The sequence below is a fragment of the Oncorhynchus kisutch genome, unplaced genomic scaffold (assembly GCF_002021735.2).
Source record: "Oncorhynchus kisutch isolate 150728-3 unplaced genomic scaffold, Okis_V2 scaffold2614, whole genome shotgun sequence".
NCBI classification, from domain to species: Eukaryota; Metazoa; Chordata; class Actinopteri; order Salmoniformes; family Salmonidae; genus Oncorhynchus; species Oncorhynchus kisutch.
The window spans coordinates 1-26,911 of NW_022264559.1; the positions used below are offsets into that span (position 1 = coordinate 1).

Genomic DNA, 26,911 nt, shown 5'->3' on the forward strand with positions numbered 1-26,911 from the left:
GGGCTCAAATCACCAATTTTTAAATTAACAGTCTAACGCGCCAACAAATTGCAACAAAGAGACTTGTGGTTATACTGACCCTCAGCTGGCCATAGTCTCGTGGAAGCTCACAAAGTCAGGAAGGGTCAGTTCACATCTCTACGATCTGAAAAATGTCATCCTGGGTGGTGTCGAAGCACCAAACTTGAGATTGACAGTCAAACAAGCTAACTGTTTGATTGCACTTGAGAGGCTTGTGTTGGCATTGACCTCAGCAGGCCAAAAGAACTGGGAATTTCATTAGAGGTCCAGGATGTCACATCCACATCAATGGAGCACAACACACTGTCGTCCCTGGTGGGCTCGAACCACCAACCTTTAGATTAACAGCGCTAACCAATTGCGCCACAGAGACTTATAGTGTTATGACCCTGACGCTTGATCGCTGGCCGTCCGTGCTCTCTTCCAGCTGAACATGGAGTTTACGAAACAACAACACATTGTTCCAATGGTTGTGTTACCTTGCATCGAAAGTGCAGCAACATTTTTAAGGAAGTAGCCCTGTAGTTACTCTAATGTTGTTTGCTTTTTGAATGGCCTTAAAAGGGCAAAATGTAGCGCAATGTGCTCAGTGCAACAATTAAATTAAAAGGCATCTGGCAGGATTAAATTCAGCCACAATCACAATATATTCTGATAAATATATATTTTAACAACTGCATTTTACAAATGTAATATATAATCGCCAAGCCATTCAAAATAATTAGGGGACTGACTCCGGAGGATGATGTAGTAGCGAGTCACTTCATGGCGTATAGGCATACATATACACACAAACACACACACACTGAACCAACATTGTCCTTCTCGCGAGATAAATATAAATGCTAAGGTTTTTCATGCCAGATTGACATCATTTTACATTGTCATACTAGCCAGATTAATAAGAATAAATGATATGTTCCTTGGAGAACACAGAATGATCAAGCTATTGAGTAACAGAAGATCAGAGGACCCATTGACAGCCATTTTACCAGTAGGTATAGTAACTTGTCATCTTTCATGTTCAACAACACACCAATCACATGTGACAACAGGAAACACAGCAGGTCAAAAGCAAGCTTACTGTAAGTCCAGGAAGGTCTTCCATATCGCTAGAAACGGAAAGACAGCATCCCTGGGTGGGCTCAAATCACCAATTTTTAAATTAAGAGTCTAACGCGCCAACAAATTGCACCAAAAGAGACTTGTGGTTATACTGACCCTCAGCTGGCCATAGTCTCGTGGAAGCTCACAACAAGTCAGGAAGGGTCAGTTCACATCTCTACGATCTGAAAAATGTCATCCCTGGGTGGTGTCGAAGCACCAAACTTGAGATTGACAGTCAAACAAGCTAACTGTTTGATTGCACTTGAGAGGCTTGTGTTGGCATTGACCCTCAGCAGGCCAAAAGAACTGGGAATTTCATTAGAGGTCCAGGATGTCACATCCACATCATGGAGCACAACACACTGTCGTCCCTGGGTGGGCTCGAACCACCAACCTTTAGATTAACAGTCTAACGCGCTAACCAATTGCGCCACAGAGACTTATGGTGTATATGACCCTGACGCTTGATCACTGGCCGTCCGTGCTCTCTTCCAACTGAACATGGAGTTTACGAAACAACAACACATTGTTCCAATGGTTGTGTTACCTTGCATCGAAAGTGCAGCAACATTTTCAAGGAAGTAGCTCTGTAGTTATCTAATGTTTGTTTGCTTTTTGAATGGCCTTAAAAGGGCAAAAATGTAGCGCAATGTTCGTCAGTGCAACATTATATTAAAAGGCATCTGGCAGGATTAAATTCAGCCACAATCACAAATATATTCCGATAAATATATATTTTAAACAACTGCATTTTTACAAATGTAATATATAATCGCCAAGCCCATTCAAAATAATTAGGGGACTGACTCTGGAGGATGATGTAGTAGCGAGTCACTTTCATGGCGTATAGGCATACATATACACACAAACACACACACACTGAACCAACATTGTCCTTCTCGCGAGATAAATATAAATGCTAAGGTTTTTCATGCCAGATTGACATCATTTACATTGTCATACTAGCCAGATTAATAAGAATAAATGATATGTTCCTTGGAGAACACAGAATGATCAAGCTATTGAGTAACAGAAGATCAGAGACCATTGACAGCCATTTTACCAGTAGGTATAGTAACTTGTCATCTTTCATGTTCAACAACACACCAATCACATGTGACAACAGGAAACACAGCAGGTCAAAAGCAAGCTTACTGTAAGTCCAGGAAGGTCTTCCATATCGCTAGAAACGGAAAGACAGCATCCCTGGGTGGGCTCAAATCACCAATTTTTAAATTAAGAGTCTAACGCGCCAACAAATTGCACCAAAGAGACTTGTGGTTATACTGACCCTCAGCAGGCCATAGTCTCGTGGAAGCTCACAACAAGTCAGGAAGGGTCAGTTCACATCTCTACGATCTGAAAAATGTCATCCCTGGGTGGTGTCGAAGTACCAAACTTGAGATTGACAGTCAAACAAGCTAACTGTTTGATTGCACTTGAGAGGCTTGTGTTGGCATTGACCCTCAGCAGGCCAAAAGAACTGGGAATTTCATTAGAGGTCCAGGATGTCACATCCACATCAAGGAGCACAACACACTGTCGTCCCTGGGTGGGCTCGAACCACCAACCTTTAGATTAACAGTCTAACGCGCTAACCAATTGCGCCACAGAGACTTATAGTGTTTATGACCCTGACGCTTGATCGCTGGCCGTCCGTGCTCTCTTCCAGCTGAACATGGAGTTTACGAAACAACAACACATTGTTCCAATGGTTGTGTTACCTTGCATCGAAAGTGCAGCAACATTTTAAGGAAGTAGCCCTGTAGTTATCTAATGTTTGTTTGCTTTTTGAATGGCCTTAAAAGGGCAAAAATGTAGCGCAATGTTCGTCAGTGCAACATTATATTAAAAGGCATCTGGCAGGATTAAATTCAGCCACAATCACAAATATATTCCGATAAATATATATTTTAAACAACTGCATTTTTACAAATGTAATATATAATCGCCAAGCCCATTCAAAATAATTAGGGGACTGACTCTGGAGGATGATGTAGTAGCGAGTCACTTTCATGGCGTATAGGCATACATATACACACAAACACACACACACTGAACCAACATTGTCCTTCTCGCGAGATAAATATAAATGCTAAGGTTTTTCATGCCAGATTGACATCATTTACATTGTCATACTAGCCAGATTAATAAGAATAAATGATATGTTCCTTGGAGAACACAGAATGATCAAGCTATTGAGTAACAGAAGATCAGAGACCATTGACAGCCATTTTACCAGTAGGTATAGTAACTTGTCATCTTTCATGTTCAACAACACACCAATCACATGTGACAACAGGAAACACAGCAGGTCAAAAGCAAGCTTACTGTAAGTCCAGGAAGGTCTTCCATATCGCTAGAAACGGAAAGACAGCATCCCTGGGTGGGCTCAAATCACCAATTTTTAAATTAAGAGTCTAACGCGCCAACAAATTGCACCAAAGAGACTTGTGGTTATACTGACCCTCAGCAGGCCATAGTCTCGTGGAAGCTCACAACAAGTCAGGAAGGGTCAGTTCACATCTCTACGATCTGAAAAATGTCATCCCTGGGTGGTGTCGAAGCACCAAACTTGAGATTGACAGTCAAACAAGCTAACTGTTTGATTGCACTTGAGAGGCTTGTGTTGGCATTGACCCTCAGCAGGCCAAAAGAACTGGGAATTTCATTAGAGGTCCAGGATGTCACATCCACATCATGGAGCACAACACACTGTCGTCCCTGGGTGGGCTCGAACCACCAACCTTTAGATTAACAGTCTAACGCGCTAACCAATTGCGCCACAGAGACTTATAGTGTTTATGACCCTGACGCTTGATCGCTGGCCGTCCGTGCTCTCTTCCAGCTGAACATGGAGTTTACGAAACAACAACACATTGTTCCAATGGTTGTGTTACCTTGCATCGAAAGTGCAGCAACATTTTCAAGGAAGTAGCTCTGTAGTTATCTAATGTTTGTTTGCTTTTTGAATGGCCTTAAAAGGGCAAAAATGTAGCGCAATGTTCGTCAGTGCAACATTATATTAAAAGGCATCTGGCAGGATTAAATTCAGCCACAATCACAAATATATTCCGATAAATATATATTTTAAACAACTGCATTTTTACAAATGTAATATATAATCGCCAAGCCCATTCAAAATAATTAGGGGACTGACTCTGGAGGATGATGTAGTAGCGAGTCACTTTCATGGCGTATAGGCATACATATACACACAAACACACACACACTGAACCAACATTGTCCTTCTCGCGAGATAAATATAAATGCTAAGGTTTTTCATGCCAGATTGACATCATTTACATTGTCATACTAGCCAGATTAATAAGAATAAATGATATGTTCCTTGGAGAACACAGAATGATCAAGCTATTGAGTAACAGAAGATCAGAGACCATTGACAGCCATTTTACCAGTAGGTATAGTAACTTGTCATCTTTCATGTTCAACAACACACCAATCACATGTGACAACAGGAAACACAGCAGGTCAAAAGCAAGCTTACTGTAAGTCCAGGAAGGTCTTCCATATCGCTAGAAACGGAAAGACAGCATCCCTGGGTGGGCTCAAATCACCAATTTTTAAATTAAGAGTCTAACGCGCCAACAAATTGCACCAAAGAGACTTGTGGTTATACTGACCCTCAGCAGGCCATAGTCTCGTGGAAGCTCACAACAAGTCAGGAAGGGTCAGTTCACATCTCTACGATCTGAAAAATGTCATCCCTGGGTGGTGTCGAAGTACCAAACTTGAGATTGACAGTCAAACAAGCTAACTGTTTGATTGCACTTGAGAGGCTTGTGTTGGCATTGACCCTCAGCAGGCCAAAAGAACTGGGAATTTCATTAGAGGTCCAGGATGTCACATCCACATCAAGGAGCACAACACACTGTCGTCCCTGGGTGGGCTCGAACCACCAACCTTTAGATTAACAGTCTAACGCGCTAACCAATTGCGCCACAGAGACTTATAGTGTTTATGACCCTGACGCTTGATCGCTGGCCGTCCGTGCTCTCTTCCAGCTGAACATGGAGTTTACGAAACAACAACACATTGTTCCAATGGTTGTGTTACCTTGCATCGAAAGTGCAGCAACATTTTTAAGGAAGTAGCCCTGTAGTTATCTAATGTTTGTTTGCTTTTTGAATGGCCTTAAAAGGGCAAAAATGTAGCGCAATGTTCGTCAGTGCAACATTATATTAAAAGGCATCTGGCAGGATTAAATTCAGCCACAATCACAAATATATTCTGATAAATATATATTTTAAACAACTGCATTTTTACAAATGTAATATATAATCGCCAAGCCCATTCAAAATAATTAGGGGACTGACTCCGGAGGATGATGTAGTAGCGAGTCACTTTCATGGCGTATAGGCATACATATACACACAAACACACACACACTGAACCAACATTGTCCTTCTCGCGAGATAAATATAAATGCTAAGGTTTTTCATGCCAGATTGACATCATTTACATTGTCATACTAGCCAGATTAATAAGAATAAATGATATGTTCCTTGGAGAACACAGAATGATCAAGCTATTGAGTAACAGAAGATCAGAGACCATTGACAGCCATTTTACCAGTAGGTATAGTAACTTGTCATCTTTCATGTTCAACAACACACCAATCACATGTGACAACAGGAAACACAGCAGGTCAAAAGCAAGCTTACTGTAAGTCCAGGAAGGTCTTCCATATCGCTAGAAACGGAAAGACAGCATCCCTGGGTGGGCTCAAATCACCAATTTTTAAATTAAGAGTCTAACGCGCCAACAAATTGCACCAAAGAGACTTGTGGTTATACTGACCCTCAGCAGGCCATAGTCTCGTGGAAGCTCACAACAAGTCAGGAAGGGTCAGTTCACATCTCTACGATCTGAAAAATGTCATCCCTGGGTGGTGTCGAAGTACCAAACTTGAGATTGACAGTCAAACAAGCTAACTGTTTGATTGCACTTGAGAGGCTTGTGTTGGCATTGACCCTCAGCAGGCCAAAAGAACTGGGAATTTCATTAGAGGTCCAGGATGTCACATCCACATCAAGGAGCACAACACACTGTCGTCCCTGGGTGGGCTCGAACCACCAACCTTTAGATTAACAGTCTAACGCGCTAACCAATTGCGCCACAGAGACTTATAGTGTTTATGACCCTGACGCTTGATCGCTGGCCGTCCGTGCTCTCTTCCAGCTGAACATGGAGTTTACGAAACAACAACACATTGTTCCAATGGTTGTGTTACCTTGCATCGAAAGTGCAGCAACATTTTTAAGGAAGTAGCCCTGTAGTTATCTAATGTTTGTTTGCTTTTTGAATGGCCTTAAAAGGGCAAAAATGTAGCGCAATGTTCGTCAGTGCAACATTATATTAAAAGGCATCTGGCAGGATTAAATTCAGCCACAATCACAAATATATTCTGATAAATATATATTTTAAACAACTGCATTTTTACAAATGTAATATATAATCGCCAAGCCCATTCAAAATAATTAGGGGACTGACTCCGGAGGATGATGTAGTAGCGAGTCACTTTCATGGCGTATAGGCATACATATACACACAAACACACACACACTGAACCAACATTGTCCTTCTCGCGAGATAAATATAAATGCTAAGGTTTTTCATGCCAGATTGACATCATTTACATTGTCATACTAGCCAGATTAATAAGAATAAATGATATGTTCCTTGGAGAACACAGAATGATCAAGCTATTGAGTAACAGAAGATCAGAGACCATTGACAGCCATTTTACCAGTAGGTATAGTAACTTGTCATCTTTCATGTTCAACAACACACCAATCACATGTGACAACAGGAAACACAGCAGGTCAAAAGCAAGCTTACTGTAAGTCCAGGAAGGTCTTCCATATCGCTAGAAACGGAAAGACAGCATCCCTGGGTGGGCTCAAATCACCAATTTTTAAATTAAGAGTCTAACGCGCCAACAAATTGCACCAAAGAGACTTGTGGTTATACTGACCCTCAGCAGGCCATAGTCTCGTGGAAGCTCACAACAAGTCAGGAAGGGTCAGTTCACATCTCTACGATCTGAAAAATGTCATCCCTGGGTGGTGTCGAAGTACCAAACTTGAGATTGACAGTCAAACAAGCTAACTGTTTGATTGCACTTGAGAGGCTTGTGTTGGCATTGACCCTCAGCAGGCCAAAAGAACTGGGAATTTCATTAGAGGTCCAGGATGTCACATCCACATCAAGGAGCACAACACACTGTCGTCCCTGGGTGGGCTCGAACCACCAACCTTTAGATTAACAGTCTAACGCGCTAACCAATTGCGCCACAGAGACTTATAGTGTTTATGACCCTGACGCTTGATCGCTGGCCGTCCGTGCTCTCTTCCAGCTGAACATGGAGTTTACGAAACAACAACACATTGTTCCAATGGTTGTGTTACCTTGCATCGAAAGTGCAGCAACATTTTTAAGGAAGTAGCCCTGTAGTTATCTAATGTTTGTTTGCTTTTTGAATGGCCTTAAAAGGGCAAAAATGTAGCGCAATGTTCGTCAGTGCAACATTATATTAAAAGGCATCTGGCAGGATTAAATTCAGCCACAATCACAAATATATTCTGATAAATATATATTTTAAACAACTGCATTTTTACAAATGTAATATATAATCGCCAAGCCCATTCAAAATAATTAGGGGACTGACTCTGGAGGATGATGTAGTAGCGAGTCACTTTCATGGCGTATAGGCATACATATACACACAAACACACACACACTGAACCAACATTGTCCTTCTCGCGAGATAAATATAAATGCTAAGGTTTTTCATGCCAGATTGACATCATTTACATTGTCATACTAGCCAGATTAATAAGAATAAATGATATGTTCCTTGGAGAACACAGAATGATCAAGCTATTGAGTAACAGAAGATCAGAGACCATTGACAGCCATTTTACCAGTAGGTATAGTAACTTGTCATCTTTCATGTTCAACAACACACCAATCACATGTGACAACAGGAAACACAGCAGGTCAAAAGCAAGCTTACTGTAAGTCCAGGAAGGTCTTCCATATCGCTAGAAACGGAAAGACAGCATCCCTGGGTGGGCTCAAATCACCAATTTTTAAATTAAGAGTCTAACGCGCCAACAAATTGCACCAAAGAGACTTGTGGTTATACTGACCCTCAGCAGGCCATAGTCTCGTGGAAGCTCACAACAAGTCAGGAAGGGTCAGTTCACATCTCTACGATCTGAAAAATGTCATCCCTGGGTGGTGTCGAAGTACCAAACTTGAGATTGACAGTCAAACAAGCTAACTGTTTGATTGCACTTGAGAGGCTTGTGTTGGCATTGACCCTCAGCAGGCCAAAAGAACTGGGAATTTCATTAGAGGTCCAGGATGTCACATCCACATCAAGGAGCACAACACACTGTCGTCCCTGGGTGGGCTCGAACCACCAACCTTTAGATTAACAGTCTAACGCGCTAACCAATTGCGCCACAGAGACTTATAGTGTTTATGACCCTGACGCTTGATCGCTGGCCGTCCGTGCTCTCTTCCAGCTGAACATGGAGTTTACGAAACAACAACACATTGTTCCAATGGTTGTGTTACCTTGCATCGAAAGTGCAGCAACATTTTTAAGGAAGTAGCCCTGTAGTTATCTAATGTTTGTTTGCTTTTTGAATGGCCTTAAAAGGGCAAAAATGTAGCGCAATGTTCGTCAGTGCAACATTATATTAAAAGGCATCTGGCAGGATTAAATTCAGCCACAATCACAAATATATTCTGATAAATATATATTTTAAACAACTGCATTTTTACAAATGTAATATATAATCGCCAAGCCCATTCAAAATAATTAGGGGACTGACTCCGGAGGATGATGTAGTAGCGAGTCACTTTCATGGCGTATAGGCATACATATACACACAAACACACACACACTGAACCAACATTGTCCTTCTCGCGAGATAAATATAAATGCTAAGGTTTTTCATGCCAGATTGACATCATTTACATTGTCATACTAGCCAGATTAATAAGAATAAATGATATGTTCCTTGGAGAACACAGAATGATCAAGCTATTGAGTAACAGAAGATCAGAGACCATTGACAGCCATTTTACCAGTAGGTATAGTAACTTGTCATCTTTCATGTTCAACAACACACCAATCACATGTGACAACAGGAAACACAGCAGGTCAAAAGCAAGCTTACTGTAAGTCCAGGAAGGTCTTCCATATCGCTAGAAACGGAAAGACAGCATCCCTGGGTGGGCTCAAATCACCAATTTTTAAATTAAGAGTCTAACGCGCCAACAAATTGCACCAAAGAGACTTGTGGTTATACTGACCCTCAGCAGGCCATAGTCTCGTGGAAGCTCACAACAAGTCAGGAAGGGTCAGTTCACATCTCTACGATCTGAAAAATGTCATCCCTGGGTGGTGTCGAAGTACCAAACTTGAGATTGACAGTCAAACAAGCTAACTGTTTGATTGCACTTGAGAGGCTTGTGTTGGCATTGACCCTCAGCAGGCCAAAAGAACTGGGAATTTCATTAGAGGTCCAGGATGTCACATCCACATCAAGGAGCACAACACACTGTCGTCCCTGGGTGGGCTCGAACCACCAACCTTTAGATTAACAGTCTAACGCGCTAACCAATTGCGCCACAGAGACTTATAGTGTTTATGACCCTGACGCTTGATCGCTGGCCGTCCGTGCTCTCTTCCAGCTGAACATGGAGTTTACGAAACAACAACACATTGTTCCAATGGTTGTGTTACCTTGCATCGAAAGTGCAGCAACATTTTTAAGGAAGTAGCCCTGTAGTTATCTAATGTTTGTTTGCTTTTTGAATGGCCTTAAAAGGGCAAAAATGTAGCGCAATGTTCGTCAGTGCAACATTATATTAAAAGGCATCTGGCAGGATTAAATTCAGCCACAATCACAAATATATTCTGATAAATATATATTTTAAACAACTGCATTTTTACAAATGTAATATATAATCGCCAAGCCCATTCAAAATAATTAGGGGACTGACTCCGGAGGATGATGTAGTAGCGAGTCACTTTCATGGCGTATAGGCATACATATACACACAAACACACACACACTGAACCAACATTGTCCTTCTCGCGAGATAAATATAAATGCTAAGGTTTTTCATGCCAGATTGACATCATTTACATTGTCATACTAGCCAGATTAATAAGAATAAATGATATGTTCCTTGGAGAACACAGAATGATCAAGCTATTGAGTAACAGAAGATCAGAGACCATTGACAGCCATTTTACCAGTAGGTATAGTAACTTGTCATCTTTCATGTTCAACAACACACCAATCACATGTGACAACAGGAAACACAGCAGGTCAAAAGCAAGCTTACTGTAAGTCCAGGAAGGTCTTCCATATCGCTAGAAACGGAAAGACAGCATCCCTGGGTGGGCTCAAATCACCAATTTTTAAATTAAGAGTCTAACGCGCCAACAAATTGCACCAAAGAGACTTGTGGTTATACTGACCCTCAGCAGGCCATAGTCTCGTGGAAGCTCACAACAAGTCAGGAAGGGTCAGTTCACATCTCTACGATCTGAAAAATGTCATCCCTGGGTGGTGTCGAAGTACCAAACTTGAGATTGACAGTCAAACAAGCTAACTGTTTGATTGCACTTGAGAGGCTTGTGTTGGCATTGACCCTCAGCAGGCCAAAAGAACTGGGAATTTCATTAGAGGTCCAGGATGTCACATCCACATCAAGGAGCACAACACACTGTCGTCCCTGGGTGGGCTCGAACCACCAACCTTTAGATTAACAGTCTAACGCGCTAACCAATTGCGCCACAGAGACTTATAGTGTTTATGACCCTGACGCTTGATCGCTGGCCGTCCGTGCTCTCTTCCAGCTGAACATGGAGTTTACGAAACAACAACACATTGTTCCAATGGTTGTGTTACCTTGCATCGAAAGTGCAGCAACATTTTTAAGGAAGTAGCCCTGTAGTTATCTAATGTTTGTTTGCTTTTTGAATGGCCTTAAAAGGGCAAAAATGTAGCGCAATGTTCGTCAGTGCAACATTATATTAAAAGGCATCTGGCAGGATTAAATTCAGCCACAATCACAAATATATTCCGATAAATATATATTTTAAACAACTGCATTTTTACAAATGTAATATATAATCGCCAAGCCCATTCAAAATAATTAGGGGACTGACTCTGGAGGATGATGTAGTAGCGAGTCACTTTCATGGCGTATAGGCATACATATACACACAAACACACACACACTGAACCAACATTGTCCTTCTCGCGAGATAAATATAAATGCTAAGGTTTTTCATGCCAGATTGACATCATTTACATTGTCATACTAGCCAGATTAATAAGAATAAATGATATGTTCCTTGGAGAACACAGAATGATCAAGCTATTGAGTAACAGAAGATCAGAGACCATTGACAGCCATTTTACCAGTAGGTATAGTAACTTGTCATCTTTCATGTTCAACAACACACCAATCACATGTGACAACAGGAAACACAGCAGGTCAAAAGCAAGCTTACTGTAAGTCCAGGAAGGTCTTCCATATCGCTAGAAACGGAAAGACAGCATCCCTGGGTGGGCTCAAATCACCAATTTTTAAATTAAGAGTCTAACGCGCCAACAAATTGCACCAAAGAGACTTGTGGTTATACTGACCCTCAGCAGGCCATAGTCTCGTGGAAGCTCACAACAAGTCAGGAAGGGTCAGTTCACATCTCTACGATCTGAAAAATGTCATCCCTGGGTGGTGTCGAAGAACCAAACTTGAGATTGACAGTCAAACAAGCTAACTGTTTGATTGCACTTGAGAGGCTTGTGTTGGCATTGACCCTCAGCAGGCCAAAAGAACTGGGAATTTCATTAGAGGTCCAGGATGTCACATCCACATCATGGAGCACAACACACTGTCGTCCCTGGGTGGGCTCGAACCACCAACCTTTAGATTAACAGTCTAACGCGCTAACCAATTGCGCCACAGAGACTTATAGTGTGTATGACCCTGACGCTTGATCACTGGCCGTCCGTGCTCTCTTCCAACTGAACATGGAGTTTACGAAACAACAACACATTGTTCCAATGGTTGTGTTACCTTGCATCGAAAGTGCAGCAACATTTTCAAGGAAGTAGCTCTGTAGTTATCTAATGTTTGTTTGCTTTTTGAATGGCCTTAAAAGGGCAAAAATGTAGCGCAATGTTCGTCAGTGCAACATTATATTAAAAGGCATCTGGCAGGATTAAATTCAGCCACAATCACAAATATATTCCGATAAATATATATTTTAAACAACTGCATTTTTACAAATGTAATATATAATCGCCAAGCCCATTCAAAATAATTAGGGGACTGACTCTGGAGGATGATGTAGTAGCGAGTCACTTTCATGGCGTATAGGCATACATATACACACAAACACACACACACTGAACCAACATTGTCCTTCTCGCGAGATAAATATAAATGCTAAGGTTTTTCATGCCAGATTGACATCATTTACATTGTCATACTAGCCAGATTAATAAGAATAAATGATATGTTCCTTGGAGAACACAGAATGATCAAGCTATTGAATAACAGAAGATCAGAGACCATTGACAGCCATTTTACCAGTAGGTATAGTAACTTGTCATCTTTCATGTTCAACAACACACCAATCACATGTGACAACAGGAAACACAGCAGGTCAAAAGCAAGCTTACTGTAAGTCCAGGAAGGTCTTCCATATCGCTAGAAACGGAAAGACAGCATCCCTGGGTGGGCTCAAATCACCAATTTTTAAATTAAGAGTCTAACGCGCCAACAAATTGCACCAAAGAGACTTGTGGTTATACTGACCCTCAGCAGGCCATAGTCTCGTGGAAGCTCACAACAAGTCAGGAAGGGTCAGTTCACATCTCTACGATCTGAAAAATGTCATCCCTGGGTGGTGTCGAAGTACCAAACTTGAGATTGACAGTCAAACAAGCTAACTGTTTGATTGCACTTGAGAGGCTTGTGTTGGCATTGACCCTCAGCAGGCCAAAAGAACTGGGAATTTCATTAGAGGTCCAGGATGTCACATCCACATCAAGGAGCACAACACACTGTCGTCCCTGGGTGGGCTCGAACCACCAACCTTTAGATTAACAGTCTAACGCGCTAACCAATTGCGCCACAGAGACTTATAGTGTTTATGACCCTGACGCTTGATCGCTGGCCGTCCGTGCTCTCTTCCAGCTGAACATGGAGTTTACGAAACAACAACACATTGTTCCAATGGTTGTGTTACCTTGCATCGAAAGTGCAGCAACATTTTTAAGGAAGTAGCCCTGTAGTTATCTAATGTTTGTTTGCTTTTTGAATGGCCTTAAAAGGGCAAAAATGTAGCGCAATGTTCGTCAGTGCAACATTATATTAAAAGGCATCTGGCAGGATTAAATTCAGCCACAATCACAAATATATTCCGATAAATATATATTTTAAACAACTGCATTTTTACAAATGTAATATATAATCGCCAAGCCCATTCAAAATAATTAGGGGACTGACTCTGGAGGATGATGTAGTAGCGAGTCACTTTCATGGCGTATAGGCATACATATACACACAAACACACACACACTGAACCAACATTGTCCTTCTCGCGAGATAAATATAAATGCTAAGGTTTTTCATGCCAGATTGACATCATTTACATTGTCATACTAGCCAGATTAATAAGAATAAATGATATGTTCCTTGGAGAACACAGAATGATCAAGCTATTGAATAACAGAAGATCAGAGACCATTGACAGCCATTTTACCAGTAGGTATAGTAACTTGTCATCTTTCATGTTCAACAACACACCAATCACATGTGACAACAGGAAACACAGCAGGTCAAAAGCAAGCTTACTGTAAGTCCAGGAAGGTCTTCCATATCGCTAGAAACGGAAAGACAGCATCCCTGGGTGGGCTCAAATCACCAATTTTTAAATTAAGAGTCTAACGCGCCAACAAATTGCACCAAAGAGACTTGTGGTTATACTGACCCTCAGCAGGCCATAGTCTCGTGGAAGCTCACAACAAGTCAGGAAGGGTCAGTTCACATCTCTACGATCTGAAAAATGTCATCCCTGGGTGGTGTCGAAGTACCAAACTTGAGATTGACAGTCAAACAAGCTAACTGTTTGATTGCACTTGAGAGGCTTGTGTTGGCATTGACCCTCAGCAGGCCAAAAGAACTGGGAATTTCATTAGAGGTCCAGGATGTCACATCCACATCAAGGAGCACAACACACTGTCGTCCCTGGGTGGGCTCGAACCACCAACCTTTAGATTAACAGTCTAACGCGCTAACCAATTGCGCCACAGAGACTTATAGTGTTTATGACCCTGACGCTTGATCGCTGGCCGTCCGTGCTCTCTTCCAGCTGAACATGGAGTTTACGAAACAACAACACATTGTTCCAATGGTTGTGTTACCTTGCATCGAAAGTGCAGCAACATTTTTAAGGAAGTAGCCCTGTAGTTATCTAATGTTTGTTTGCTTTTTGAATGGCCTTAAAAGGGCAAAAATGTAGCGCAATGTTCGTCAGTGCAACATTATATTAAAAGGCATCTGGCAGGATTAAATTCAGCCACAATCACAAATATATTCTGATAAATATATATTTTAAACAACTGCATTTTTACAAATGTAATATATAATCGCCAAGCCCATTCAAAATAATTAGGGGACTGACTCTGGAGGATGATGTAGTAGCGAGTCACTTTCATGGCGTATAGGCATACATATACACACAAACACACACACACTGAACCAACATTGTCCTTCTCGCGAGATAAATATAAATGCTAAGGTTTTTCATGCCAGATTGACATCATTTACATTGTCATACTAGCCAGATTAATAAGAATAAATGATATGTTCCTTGGAGAACACAGAATGATCAAGCTATTGAGTAACAGAAGATCAGAGACCATTGACAGCCATTTTACCAGTAGGTATAGTAACTTGTCATCTTTCATGTTCAACAACACACCAATCACATGTGACAACAGGAAACACAGCAGGTCAAAAGCAAGCTTACTGTAAATCCAGGAAGGTCTTCCATATCGCTAGAAACGGAAAGACAGCATCCCTGGGTGGGCTCAAATCACCAATTTTTAAATTAAGAGTCTAACGCGCCAACAAATTGCACCAAAGAGACTTGTGGTTATACTGACCCTCAGCAGGCCATAGTCTCGTGGAAGCTCACAACAAGTCAGGAAGGGTCAGTTCACATCTCTACGATCTGAAAAATGTCATCCCTGGGTGGTGTCGAAGAACCAAACTTGAGATTGACAGTCAAACAAGCTAACTGTTTGATTGCACTTGAGAGGCTTGTGTTGGCATTGACCCTCAGCAGGCCAAAAGAACTGGGAATTTCATTAGAGGTCCAGGATGTCACATCCACATCAAGGAGCACAACACACTGTCGTCCCTGGGTGGGCTCGAACCACCAACCTTTAGATTAACAGTCTAACGCGCTAACCAATTGCGCCACAGAGACTTATAGTGTTTATGACCCTGACGCTTGATCGCTGGCCGTCCGTGCTCTCTTCCAGCTGAACATGGAGTTTACGAAACAACAACACATTGTTCCAATGGTTGTGTTACCTTGCATCGAAAGTGCAGCAACATTTTTAAGGAAGTAGCCCTGTAGTTATCTAATGTTTGTTTGCTTTTTGAATGGCCTTAAAAGGGCAAAAATGTAGCGCAATGTTCGTCAGTGCAACATTATATTAAAAGGCATCTGGCAGGATTAAATTCAGCCACAATCACAAATATATTCCGATAAATATATATTTTAAACAACTGCATTTTTACAAATGTAATATATAATCGCCAAGCCCATTCAAAATAATTAGGGGACTGACTCTGGAGGATGATGTAGTAGCGAGTCACTTTCATGGCGTATAGGCATACATATACACACAAACACACACACACTGAACCAACATTGTCCTTCTCGCGAGATAAATATAAATGCTAAGGTTTTTCATGCCAGATTGACATCATTTACATTGTCATACTAGCCAGATTAATAAGAATAAATGATATGTTCCTTGGAGAACACAGAATGATCAAGCTATTGAATAACAGAAGATCAGAGACCATTGACAGCCATTTTACCAGTAGGTATAGTAACTTGTCATCTTTCATGTTCAACAACACACCAATCACATGTGACAACAGGAAACACAGCAGGTCAAAAGCAAGCTTACTGTAAATCCAGGAAGGTCTTCCATATCGCTAGAAACGGAAAGACAGCATCCCTGGGTGGGCTCAAATCACCAATTTTTAAATTAAGAGTCTAACGCGCCAACAAATTGCACCAAAGAGACTTGTGGTTATACTGACCCTCAGCAGGCCATAGTCTCGTGGAAGCTCACAACAAGTCAGGAAGGGTCAGTTCACATCTCTACGATCTGAAAAATGTCATCCCTGGGTGGTGTCGAAGAACCAAACTTGAGATTGACAGTCAAACAAGCTAACTGTTTGATTGCACTTGAGAGGCTTGTGTTGGCATTGACCCTCAGCAGGCCAAAAGAACTGGGAATTTCATTAGAGGTCCAGGATGTCACATCCACATCAAGGAGCACAACACACTGTCGTCCCTGGGTGGGCTCGAACCACCAACCTTTAGATTAACAGTCTAATGCGCTAACCAATTGCGCCACAGAGACTTATAGTGTTTATGACCCTGACGCTTGATCGCTGGCCGTCCGTGCTCTCTTCCAGCTGAACATGGAGTTTACGAAACAACAACACATGTTTCCAATGGTTGTGTTACCTTGCATCGAAAGTGCAGCAACATTTTTAAGGAAGTAGCCCTGTAGTTATCTAATGTTTGTTTGCTTTTTGAATGGCCTTAAAAGGGCAAAAATGTAGCGCAATGTTCGTCAGTGCAACATTATATTAAAAGGCATCTGGCAGGATTAAATTCAGCCACAATCACAAATATATTCCGATAAATATATATTTTAAACAACTGCATTTTTACAAATGTAATATATAATCGCCAAGCCCATTCAAAATAATTAGGGGACTGACTCTGGAGGATGATGTAGTAGCGAGTCACTTTCATGGCGTATAGGCATACATATAGACACAAACACACACACACTGAACCAACATTGTCCTTCTCGCGAGATAAATATAAATGCTAAGGTTTTTCATGCCAGATTGACATCATTTACATTGTCATACTAGCCAGATTAATAAGAATAAATGATATGTTCCTTGGAGAACACAGAATGATCAAGCTATTGAATAACAGAAGATCAGAGACCATTGACAGCCATTTTACCAGTAGGTATAGTAACTTGTCATCTTTCATGTTCAACAACACACCAATCACATGTGACAACAGGAAACACAGCAGGTCAAAAGCAAGCTTACTGTAAGTCCAGGAAGGTCTTCCATATCGCTAGAAACGGAAAGACAGCATCCCTGGGTGGGCTCAAATCACCAATTTTTAAATTAAGAGTCTAACGCGCCAACAAATTGCACCAAAGAGACTTATAGTGTTTATGACCCTGACGCTTGATCGCTGGCCGTCCGTGCTCTCTTCCAGCTGAACATGGAGTTTACGAAACAACAACACATTGTTCCAATGGTTGTGTTACCTTGCATCGAAAGTGCAGCAACATTTTTAAGGAAGTAGCCCTGTAGTTATCTAATGTTTGTTTGCTTTTTGAATGGCCTTAAAAGGGCAAAAATGTAGCGCAATGTTCGTCAGTGCAACATTATATTAAAAGGCATCTGGCAGGATTAAATTCAGCCACAATCACAAATATATTCTGATAAATATATATTTTAAACAACTGCATTTTTACAAATGTAATATATAATCGCCAAGCCCATTCAAAATAATTAGGGGACTGACTCTGGAGGATGATGTAGTAGCGAGTCACTTTCATGGCGTATAGGCATACATATACACACAAACACACACACACTGAACCAACATTGTCCTTCTCGCGAGATAAATATAAATGCTAAGGTTTTTCATGCCAGATTGACATCATTTACATTGTCATACTAGCCAGATTAATAAGAATAAATGATATGTTCCTTGGAGAACACAGAATGATCAAGCTATTGAGTAACAGAAGATCAGAGACCATTGACAGCCATTTTACCAGTAGGTATAGTAACTTGTCATCTTTCATGTTCAACAACACACCAATCACATGTGACAACAGGAAACACAGCAGGTCAAAAGCAAGCTTACTGTAAATCCAGGAAGGTCTTCCATATCGCTAGAAACGGAAAGACAGCATCCCTGGGTGGGCTCAAATCACCAATTTTTAAATTAAGAGTCTAACGCGCCAACAAATTGCACCAAAGAGACTTGTGGTTATACTGACCCTCAGCAGGCCATAGTCTCGTGGAAGCTCACAACAAGTCAGGAAGGGTCAGTTCACATCTCTACGATCTGAAAAATGTCATCCCTGGGTGGTGTCGAAGAACCAAACTTGAGATTGACAGTCAAACAAGCTAACTGTTTGATTGCACTTGAGAGGCTTGTGTTGGCATTGACCCTCAGCAGGCCAAAAGAACTGGGAATTTCATTAGAGGTCCAGGATGTCACATCCACATCAAGGAGCACAACACACTGTCGTCCCTGGGTGGGCTCGAACCACCAACCTTTAGATTAACAGTCTAACGCGCTAACCAATTGCGCCACAGAGACTTATAGTGTTTATGACCCTGACGCTTGATCGCTGGCCGTCCGTGCTCTCTTCCAGCTGAACATGGAGTTTACGAAACAACAACACATTGTTCCAATGGTTGTGTTACCTTGCATCGAAAGTGCAGCAACATTTTTAAGGAAGTAGCCCTGTAGTTATCTAATGTTTGTTTGCTTTTTGAATGGCCTTAAAAGGGCAAAAATGTAGCGCAATGTTCGTCAGTGCAACATTATATTAAAAGGCATCTGGCAGGATTAAATTCAGCCACAATCACAAATATATTCCGATAAATATATATTTTAAACAACTGCATTTTTACAAATGTAATATATAATCGCCAAGCCCATTCAAAATAATTAGGGGACTGACTCTGGAGGATGATGTAGTAGCGAGTCACTTTCATGGCGTATAGGCATACATATACACACAAACACACACACACTGAACCAACATTGTCCTTCTCGCGAGATAAATATAAATGCTAAGGTTTTTCATGCCAGATTGACATCATTTACATTGTCATACTAGCCAGATTAATAAGAATAAATGATATGTTCCTTGGAGAACACAGAATGATCAAGCTATTGAATAACAGAAGATCAGAGACCATTGACAGCCATTTTACCAGTAGGTATAGTAACTTGTCATCTTTCATGTTCAACAACACACCAATCACATGTGACAACAGGAAACACAGCAGGTCAAAAGCAAGCTTACTGTAAATCCAGGAAGGTCTTCCATATCGCTAGAAACGGAAAGACAGCATCCCTGGGTGGGCTCAAATCACCAATTTTTAAATTAAGAGTCTAACGCGCCAACAAATTGCACCAAAGAGACTTGTGGTTATACTGACCCTCAGCAGGCCATAGTCTCGTGGAAGCTCACAACAAGTCAGGAAGGGTCAGTTCACATCTCTACGATCTGAAAAATGTCATCCCTGGGTGGTGTCGAAGAACCAAACTTGAGATTGACAGTCAAACAAGCTAACTGTTTGATTGCACTTGAGAGGCTTGTGTTGGCATTGACCCTCAGCAGGCCAAAAGAACTGGGAATTTCATTAGAGGTCCAGGATGTCACATCCACATCAAGGAGCACAACACACTGTCGTCCCTGGGTGGGCTCGAACCACCAACCTTTAGATTAACAGTCTAACGCGCTAACCAATTGCGCCACAGAGACTTATAGTGTTTATGACCCTGACGCTTGATCGCTGGCCGTCCGTGCTCTCTTCCAGCTGAACATGGAGTTTACGAAACAACAACACATTGTTCCAATGGTTGTGTTACCTTGCATCGAAAGTGCAGCAACATTTTTAAGGAAGTAGCCCTGTAGTTATCTAATGTTTGTTTGCTTTTTGAATGGCCTTAAAAGGGCAAAAATGTAGCGCAATGTTCGTCAGTGCAACATTATATTAAAAGGCATCTGGCAGGATTAAATTCAGCCACAATCACAAATATATTCCGATAAATATATATTTTAAACAACTGCATTTTTACAAATGTAATATATAATCGCCAAGCCCATTCAAAATAATTAGGGGACTGACTCTGGAGGATGATGTAGTAGCGAGTCACTTTCATGGCGTATAGGCATACATATACACACAAACACACACACACTGAACCAACATTGTCCTTCTCGCGAGATAAATATAAATGCTAAGGTTTTTCATGCCAGATTGACATCATTTACATTGTCATACTAGCCAGATTAATAAGAATAAATGATATGTTCCTTGGAGAACACAGAATGATCAAGCTATTGAATAACAGAAGATCAGAGACCATTGACAGCCATTTTACCAGTAGGTATAGTAACTTGTCATCTTTCATGTTCAACAACACACCAATCACATGTGACAACAGGAAACACAGCAGGTCAAAAGCAAGCTTACTGTAAATCCAGGAAGGTCTTCCATATCGCTAGAAACGGAAAGACAGCATCCCTGGGTGGGCTCAAATCACCAATTTTTAAATTAAGAGTCTAACGCGCCAACAAATTGCACCAAAGAGACTTGTGGTTATACTGACCCTCAGCAGGCCATAGTCTCGTGGAAGCTCACAACAAGTCAGGAAGGGTCAGTTCACATCTCTACGATCTGAAAAATGTCATCCCTGGGTGGTGTCGAAGAACCAAACTTGAGATTGACAGTCAAACAAGCTAACTGTTTGATTGCACTTGAGAGGCTTGTGTTGGCATTGACCCTCAGCAGGCCAAAAGAACTGGGAATTTCATTAGAGGTCCAGGATGTCACATCCACATCAAGGAGCACAACACACTGTCGTCCCTGGGTGGGCTCGAACCACCAACCTTTAGATTAACAGTCTAATGCGCTAACCAATTGCGCCACAGAGACTTATAGTGTTTATGACCCTGACGCTTGATCGCTGGCCGTCCGTGCTCTCTTCCAGCTGAACATGGAGTTTACGAAACAACAACACATGTTTCCAATGGTTGTGTTACCTTGCATCGAAAGTGCAGCAACATTTTTAAGGAAGTAGCCCTGTAGTTATCTAATGTTTGTTTGCTTTTTGAATGGCCTTAAAAGGGCAAAAATGTAGCGCAATGTTCGTCAGTGCAACATTATATTAAAAGGCATCTGGCAGGATTAAATTCAGCCACAATCACAAATATATTCCGATAAATATATATTTTAAACAACTGCATTTTTACAAATGTAATATATAATCGCCAAGCCCATTCAAAATAATTAGGGGACTGACTCTGGAGGATGATGTAGTAGCGAGTCACTTTCATGGCGTATAGGCATACATATAGACACAAACACACACACACTGAACCAACATTGTCCTTCTCGCGAGATAAATATAAATGCTAAGGTTTTTCATGCCAGATTGACATCATTTACATTGTCATACTAGCCAGATTAATAAGAATAAATGATATGTTCCTTGGAGAACACAGAATGATCAAGCTATTGAATAACAGAAGATCAGAGACCATTGACAGCCATTTTACCAGTAGGTATAGTAACTTGTCATCTTTCATGTTCAACAACACACCAATCACATGTGACAACAGGAAACACAGCAGGTCAAAAGCAAGCTTACTGTAAGTCCAGGAAGGTCTTCCATATCGCTAGAAACGGAAAGACAGCATCCCTGGGTGGGCTCAAATCACCAATTTTTAAATTAAGAGTCTAACGCGCCAACAAATTGCACCAAAGAGACTTATAGTGTTTATGACCCTGACGCTTGATCGCTGGCCGTCCGTGCTCTCTTCCAGCTGAACATGGAGTTTACGAAACAACAACACATTGTTCCAATGGTTGTGTTACCTTGCATCGAAAGTGCAGCAACATTTTTAAGGAAGTAGCCCTGTAGTTATCTAATGTTTGTTTGCTTTTTGAATGGCCTTAAAAGGGCAAAAATGTAGCGCAATGTTCGTCAGTGCAACATTATATTAAAAGGCATCTGGCAGGATTAAATTCAGCCACAATCACAAATATATTCCGATAAATATATATTTTAAACAACTGCATTTTTACAAATGTAATATATAATCGCCAAGCCCATTCAAAATAATTAGGGGACTGACTCTGGAGGATGATGTAGTAGCGAGTCACTTTCATGGCGTATAGGCATACATATACACACAAACACACACACACTGAACCAACATTGTCCTTCTCGCGAGATAAATATAAATGCTAAGGTTTTTCATGCCAGATTGACATCATTTACATTGTCATACTAGCCAGATTAATAAGAATAAATGATATGTTCCTTGGAGAACACAGAATGATCAAGCTATTGAATAACAGAAGATCAGAGACCATTGACAGCCATTTTACCAGTAGGTATAGTAACTTGTCATCTTTCATGTTCAACAACACACCAATCACATGTGACAACAGGAAACACAGCAGGTCAAAAGCAAGCTTACTGTAAATCCAGGAAGGTCTTCCATATCGCTAGAAACGGAAAGACAGCATCCCTGGGTGGGCTCAAATCACCAATTTTTAAATTAAGAGTCTAACGCGCCAACAAATTGCACCAAAGAGACTTGTGGTTATACTGACCCTCAGCAGGCCATAGTCTCGTGGAAGCTCACAACAAGTCAGGAAGGGTCAGTTCACATCTCTACGATCTGAAAAATGTCATCCCTGGGTGGTGTCGAAGAACCAAACTTGAGATTGACAGTCAAACAAGCTAACTGTTTGATTGCACTTGAGAGGCTTGTGTTGGCATTGACCCTCAGCAGGCCAAAAGAACTGGGAATTTCATTAGAGGTCCAGGATGTCACATCCACATCAAGGAGCACAACACACTGTCGTCCCTGGGTGGGCTCGAACCACCAACCTTTAGATTAACAGTCTAATGCGCTAACCAATTGCGCCACAGAGACTTATAGTGTTTATGACCCTGACGCTTGATCGCTGGCCGTCCGTGCTCTCTTCCAGCTGAACATGGAGTTTACGAAACAACAACACATGTTTCCAATGGTTGTGTTACCTTGCATCGAAAGTGCAGCAACATTTTTAAGGAAGTAGCCCTGTAGTTATCTAATGTTTGTTTGCTTTTTGAATGGCCTTAAAAGGGCAAAAATGTAGCGCAATGTTCGTCAGTGCAACATTATATTAAAAGGCATCTGGCAGGATTAAATTCAGCCACAATCACAAATATATTCCGATAAATATATATTTTAAACAACTGCATTTTTACAAATGTAATATATAATCGCCAAGCCCATTCAAAATAATTAGGGGACTGACTCTGGAGGATGATGTAGTAGCGAGTCACTTTCATGGCGTATAGGCATACATATAGACACAAACACACACACACTGAATCAACATTGTCCTTCTCGCGAGATAAATATAAATGCTAAGGTTTTTCATGCCAGATTGACATCATTTACATTGTCATACTAGCCAGATTAATAAGAATAAATGATATGTTCCTTGGAGAACACAGAATGATCAAGCTATTGAGTAACAGAAGATCAGAGACCATTGACAGCCATTTTACCAGTAGGTATAGTAACTTGTCATCTTTCATGTTCAACAACACACCAATCACATGTGACAACAGGAAACACAGCAGGTCAAAAGCAAGCTTACTGTAAGTCCAGGAAGGTCTTCCATATCGCTAGAAACGGAAAGACAGCATCCCTGGGTGGGCTCAAATCACCCAATTTTAAATTAAGAGTCTAACGCGCCAACAAATTGCACCAAAGAGACTTATAGTGTTTATGACCCTGACGCTTGATCGCTGGCCGTCCGTGCTCTCTTCCAGCTGAACATGGAGTTTACGAACAACAACACATTGTTCCAATGGTTGTGTTACCTTGCATCGAAAGTGCAGCAACATTTTTAAGGAAGTAGCCCTGTAGTTATCTAATGTTTGTTTGCTTTTTGAATGGCCTTAAAAGGGCAAAAATGTAGCGCAATGTTCGTCAGTGCAACATTATATTAAAAGGCATCTGGCAGGATTAAATTCAGCCACAATCACAAAATATATTCCGATAAATATATATTTTAAACAACTGCATTTTTACAAATGTAATATATAATCGCCAAGCCCATTCAAAATAATTAGGGGACTGACTCTGGAGGATGATGTAGTAGCGAGTCACTTTCATGGCGTATAGGCATACATATACACACAAACACACACACACTGAACCAAACATTGTCCTTCTCGCGAGATAAATATAAATGCTAAGGTTTTTCATGCCAGATTGACATCATTTACATTGTCATACTAGCCAGATTAATAAGAATAAATGATATGTTCCTTGGAGAACACAGAATGATCAAGCTATTGAATAACAGAAGATCAGAGACCATTGACAGCCATTTTACCAGTAGGTATAGTAACTTGTCATCTTTCATGTTCAACAACACACCAATCACATGTGACAACAGGAAACACAGCAGGTCAAAAGCAAGCTTACTGTAAATCCAGGAAGGTCTTCCATATCGCTAGAAACGGAAAGACAGCATCCCTGGGTGGGCTCAAATCACCAATTTTTAAATTAAGAGTCTAACGCGCCAACAAATTGCACCAAAGAGACTTGTGGTTATACTGACCCTCAGCAGGCCATAGTCTCGTGGAAGCTCACAACAAGTCAGGAAGGGTCAGTTCACATCTCTACGATCTGAAAAATGTCATCCCTGGGTGGTGTCGAAGAACCAAACTTGAGATTGACAGTCAAACAAGCTAACTGTTTGATTGGCACTTGAGAGGCTTGTGTTGGCATTGACCCCTCAGCAGGCCAAAAGAACTGGGAATTTCATTAGAGGTCCAGGATGTCACATCCACATCAAGGAGGACAACACACTGTCGTCCCTGGGTGGGCTCGAACCACCAACCTTTAGATTAACAGTCTAATGCGCTAACCAATTGCGCCACAGAGAGTTATAGTGTTTATGACCCTGACGCTTGATCGCTGGCCGTCCGTGCTCTCTTCCAGCTGAACATGGAGTTTACGAAACAACAACACATTGTTCCAATGGTTGTGTTACCTTGCATCGAAAGTGCAGCAACATTTTTAAGGAAGTAGCCCTGTAGTTATCTAATGTTTGTTTGCTTTTTGAATGGCCTTAAAAGGGCAAAAATGTAGCGCAATGTTCGTCAGTGCAACATTATATTAAAAGGCATCTGGCAGGATTAAATTCAGCCACAATCACAAATATATTCCGATAAATATATATTTAAACAACTGCATTTTACAAATGTAATATATAATCGCCAAGCCCATTCAAAATAATTAGGGGACTGACTCTGGAGGATGATGTAGTAGCGAGTCACTTTCATGGCGTATAGCATACATATAGACACAAACACACACACACTGAACCAACATTGTCCTTCTCGCGAGATAAATATAAATGCAAGGTTTTTCATGCCAGATTGACATCATTTACTTGTCATACAGCCAGATTAATAAGAATAACTGATATGTTCCTTGGAGAACACAGAATGATCAAGCTATTGAATAACAGAAGATCAGAGACCATTGACAGCCATTTTACCAGTAGGTATAGTAACTTGTCATCTTTCATGTTCAACAACACACCAATCACATGTGACAACAGGAAACACAGCAGGTCAAAAGCAAGCTTACTGTAAGTCCAGGAAGGTCTTCCATATCGCTAGAAACGGAAAGACAGCATCCCTGGGTGGGCTCAAATCACCAATTTTTAAATTAAGAGTCTAACGCGCCAACAAATTGCACCAAAGAGACTTGTGTGTTATGACCCTGACCCTTGATCGCTGGCCGTCCGTGCTCTCAACACTGACCATGGAAGTTCACAAACCACCTCACATTGTTCCAATGTTTGTTACCTTGTCATCGAAAGTGCAGCAACATTTTAAGATTGCCCTGTAGTTTATCTAATGTTTGTTTGCTTTTTGAATGGCCTCAAAAGGCAAAAAGAGCGCATGTTCGTCAGTGCAACATTATATTAAAAGGCATCTGCAGGATTAATTCAGCCACAACTCAAAAATATTTCCGATAAATATATATTTTAAACAACTGCATTTTTACAAATTAATATATAATCGCCAAGCCCATTCAAAATAATTAGGGGACTGACTCTGGAGATGATGTAGTAGCGAGTCACTTTCATGGCGTATAGGCAACATTACCACAAACACACACACACTGACCAATGTCCTTCTCGCGAGATAAATATAAATGCTAAGTTTTCATGCCAGATTGACATCATTTACATTGTCATACTAGCCAGATTAATAAGAATAAATGATATTTTCCTTGGAGAACACAGAATGATCAAGCTAGTTAGTACAGAAGATCAAGACCATTGACAGCCATTTTACAGTAGGTATAGTAACTTGTCATCTTTCATGTTCAACACACACCAATCACATGTGACAACAGAAACACAGCAGGTCAAAAGCAGCTTACTGTAATCCAGGAAGGTCTTCCATATCGCTAGAAACGGAAAGACAGCATCCCTGGGTGGGCTCAATCACCAATTTTTAAATTAAGAGTCTAACGCGCCAACAAATTGCACCAAAGAGACTTGTGGTTATACTGACCCT

The 26,911-nt window shown here is 41.0% G+C and overlaps 19 non-coding genes across 19 annotated transcripts; all 19 read right to left on the bottom strand.

The window, feature by feature from the left end:
• Positions 1–1,494: 1,494 nt before the first annotated feature.
• On the bottom strand, positions 1,495–1,568 carry trnan-guu (transfer RNA asparagine (anticodon GUU)). The gene has a single exon. It is a non-coding gene; the product is annotated as a tRNA-Asn (tRNA).
• Positions 1,569–2,671: 1,103 nt separating this feature from the next.
• Positions 2,672–2,745, bottom strand: trnan-guu (transfer RNA asparagine (anticodon GUU)). The gene has a single exon. It is a non-coding gene; the product is annotated as a tRNA-Asn (tRNA).
• A 1,102-nt stretch (positions 2,746–3,847) lies between these two features.
• Positions 3,848–3,921, bottom strand: trnan-guu (transfer RNA asparagine (anticodon GUU)). Its single transcript has one exon. It is a non-coding gene; the product is annotated as a tRNA-Asn (tRNA).
• A 1,103-nt stretch (positions 3,922–5,024) lies between these two features.
• trnan-guu (transfer RNA asparagine (anticodon GUU)) lies at positions 5,025–5,098 on the bottom strand. Its single transcript has one exon. It is a non-coding gene; the product is annotated as a tRNA-Asn (tRNA).
• A 1,103-nt stretch (positions 5,099–6,201) lies between these two features.
• trnan-guu (transfer RNA asparagine (anticodon GUU)) lies at positions 6,202–6,275 on the bottom strand. The gene has a single exon. It is a non-coding gene; the product is annotated as a tRNA-Asn (tRNA).
• A 1,103-nt stretch (positions 6,276–7,378) lies between these two features.
• trnan-guu (transfer RNA asparagine (anticodon GUU)) lies at positions 7,379–7,452 on the bottom strand. The gene has a single exon. It is a non-coding gene; the product is annotated as a tRNA-Asn (tRNA).
• Positions 7,453–8,555: 1,103 nt separating this feature from the next.
• Positions 8,556–8,629, bottom strand: trnan-guu (transfer RNA asparagine (anticodon GUU)). Its single transcript has one exon. It is a non-coding gene; the product is annotated as a tRNA-Asn (tRNA).
• Positions 8,630–9,732: 1,103 nt separating this feature from the next.
• trnan-guu (transfer RNA asparagine (anticodon GUU)) lies at positions 9,733–9,806 on the bottom strand. Its single transcript has one exon. It is a non-coding gene; the product is annotated as a tRNA-Asn (tRNA).
• Positions 9,807–10,909: 1,103 nt separating this feature from the next.
• Positions 10,910–10,983, bottom strand: trnan-guu (transfer RNA asparagine (anticodon GUU)). Its single transcript has one exon. It is a non-coding gene; the product is annotated as a tRNA-Asn (tRNA).
• A 1,103-nt stretch (positions 10,984–12,086) lies between these two features.
• Positions 12,087–12,160, bottom strand: trnan-guu (transfer RNA asparagine (anticodon GUU)). The gene has a single exon. It is a non-coding gene; the product is annotated as a tRNA-Asn (tRNA).
• A 1,103-nt stretch (positions 12,161–13,263) lies between these two features.
• On the bottom strand, positions 13,264–13,337 carry trnan-guu (transfer RNA asparagine (anticodon GUU)). Its single transcript has one exon. It is a non-coding gene; the product is annotated as a tRNA-Asn (tRNA).
• A 1,103-nt stretch (positions 13,338–14,440) lies between these two features.
• Positions 14,441–14,514, bottom strand: trnan-guu (transfer RNA asparagine (anticodon GUU)). Its single transcript has one exon. It is a non-coding gene; the product is annotated as a tRNA-Asn (tRNA).
• Positions 14,515–15,617: 1,103 nt separating this feature from the next.
• Positions 15,618–15,691, bottom strand: trnan-guu (transfer RNA asparagine (anticodon GUU)). Its single transcript has one exon. It is a non-coding gene; the product is annotated as a tRNA-Asn (tRNA).
• A 1,103-nt stretch (positions 15,692–16,794) lies between these two features.
• Positions 16,795–16,868, bottom strand: trnan-guu (transfer RNA asparagine (anticodon GUU)). Its single transcript has one exon. It is a non-coding gene; the product is annotated as a tRNA-Asn (tRNA).
• Positions 16,869–18,806: 1,938 nt separating this feature from the next.
• Positions 18,807–18,880, bottom strand: trnan-guu (transfer RNA asparagine (anticodon GUU)). The gene has a single exon. It is a non-coding gene; the product is annotated as a tRNA-Asn (tRNA).
• Positions 18,881–19,983: 1,103 nt separating this feature from the next.
• On the bottom strand, positions 19,984–20,057 carry trnan-guu (transfer RNA asparagine (anticodon GUU)). The gene has a single exon. It is a non-coding gene; the product is annotated as a tRNA-Asn (tRNA).
• A 1,103-nt stretch (positions 20,058–21,160) lies between these two features.
• Positions 21,161–21,234, bottom strand: trnan-guu (transfer RNA asparagine (anticodon GUU)). The gene has a single exon. It is a non-coding gene; the product is annotated as a tRNA-Asn (tRNA).
• Positions 21,235–23,172: 1,938 nt separating this feature from the next.
• trnan-guu (transfer RNA asparagine (anticodon GUU)) lies at positions 23,173–23,246 on the bottom strand. Its single transcript has one exon. It is a non-coding gene; the product is annotated as a tRNA-Asn (tRNA).
• Positions 23,247–25,187: 1,941 nt separating this feature from the next.
• Positions 25,188–25,261, bottom strand: trnan-guu (transfer RNA asparagine (anticodon GUU)). The gene has a single exon. It is a non-coding gene; the product is annotated as a tRNA-Asn (tRNA).
• Between the last annotated feature and the right edge of the window lie 1,650 nt (positions 25,262–26,911).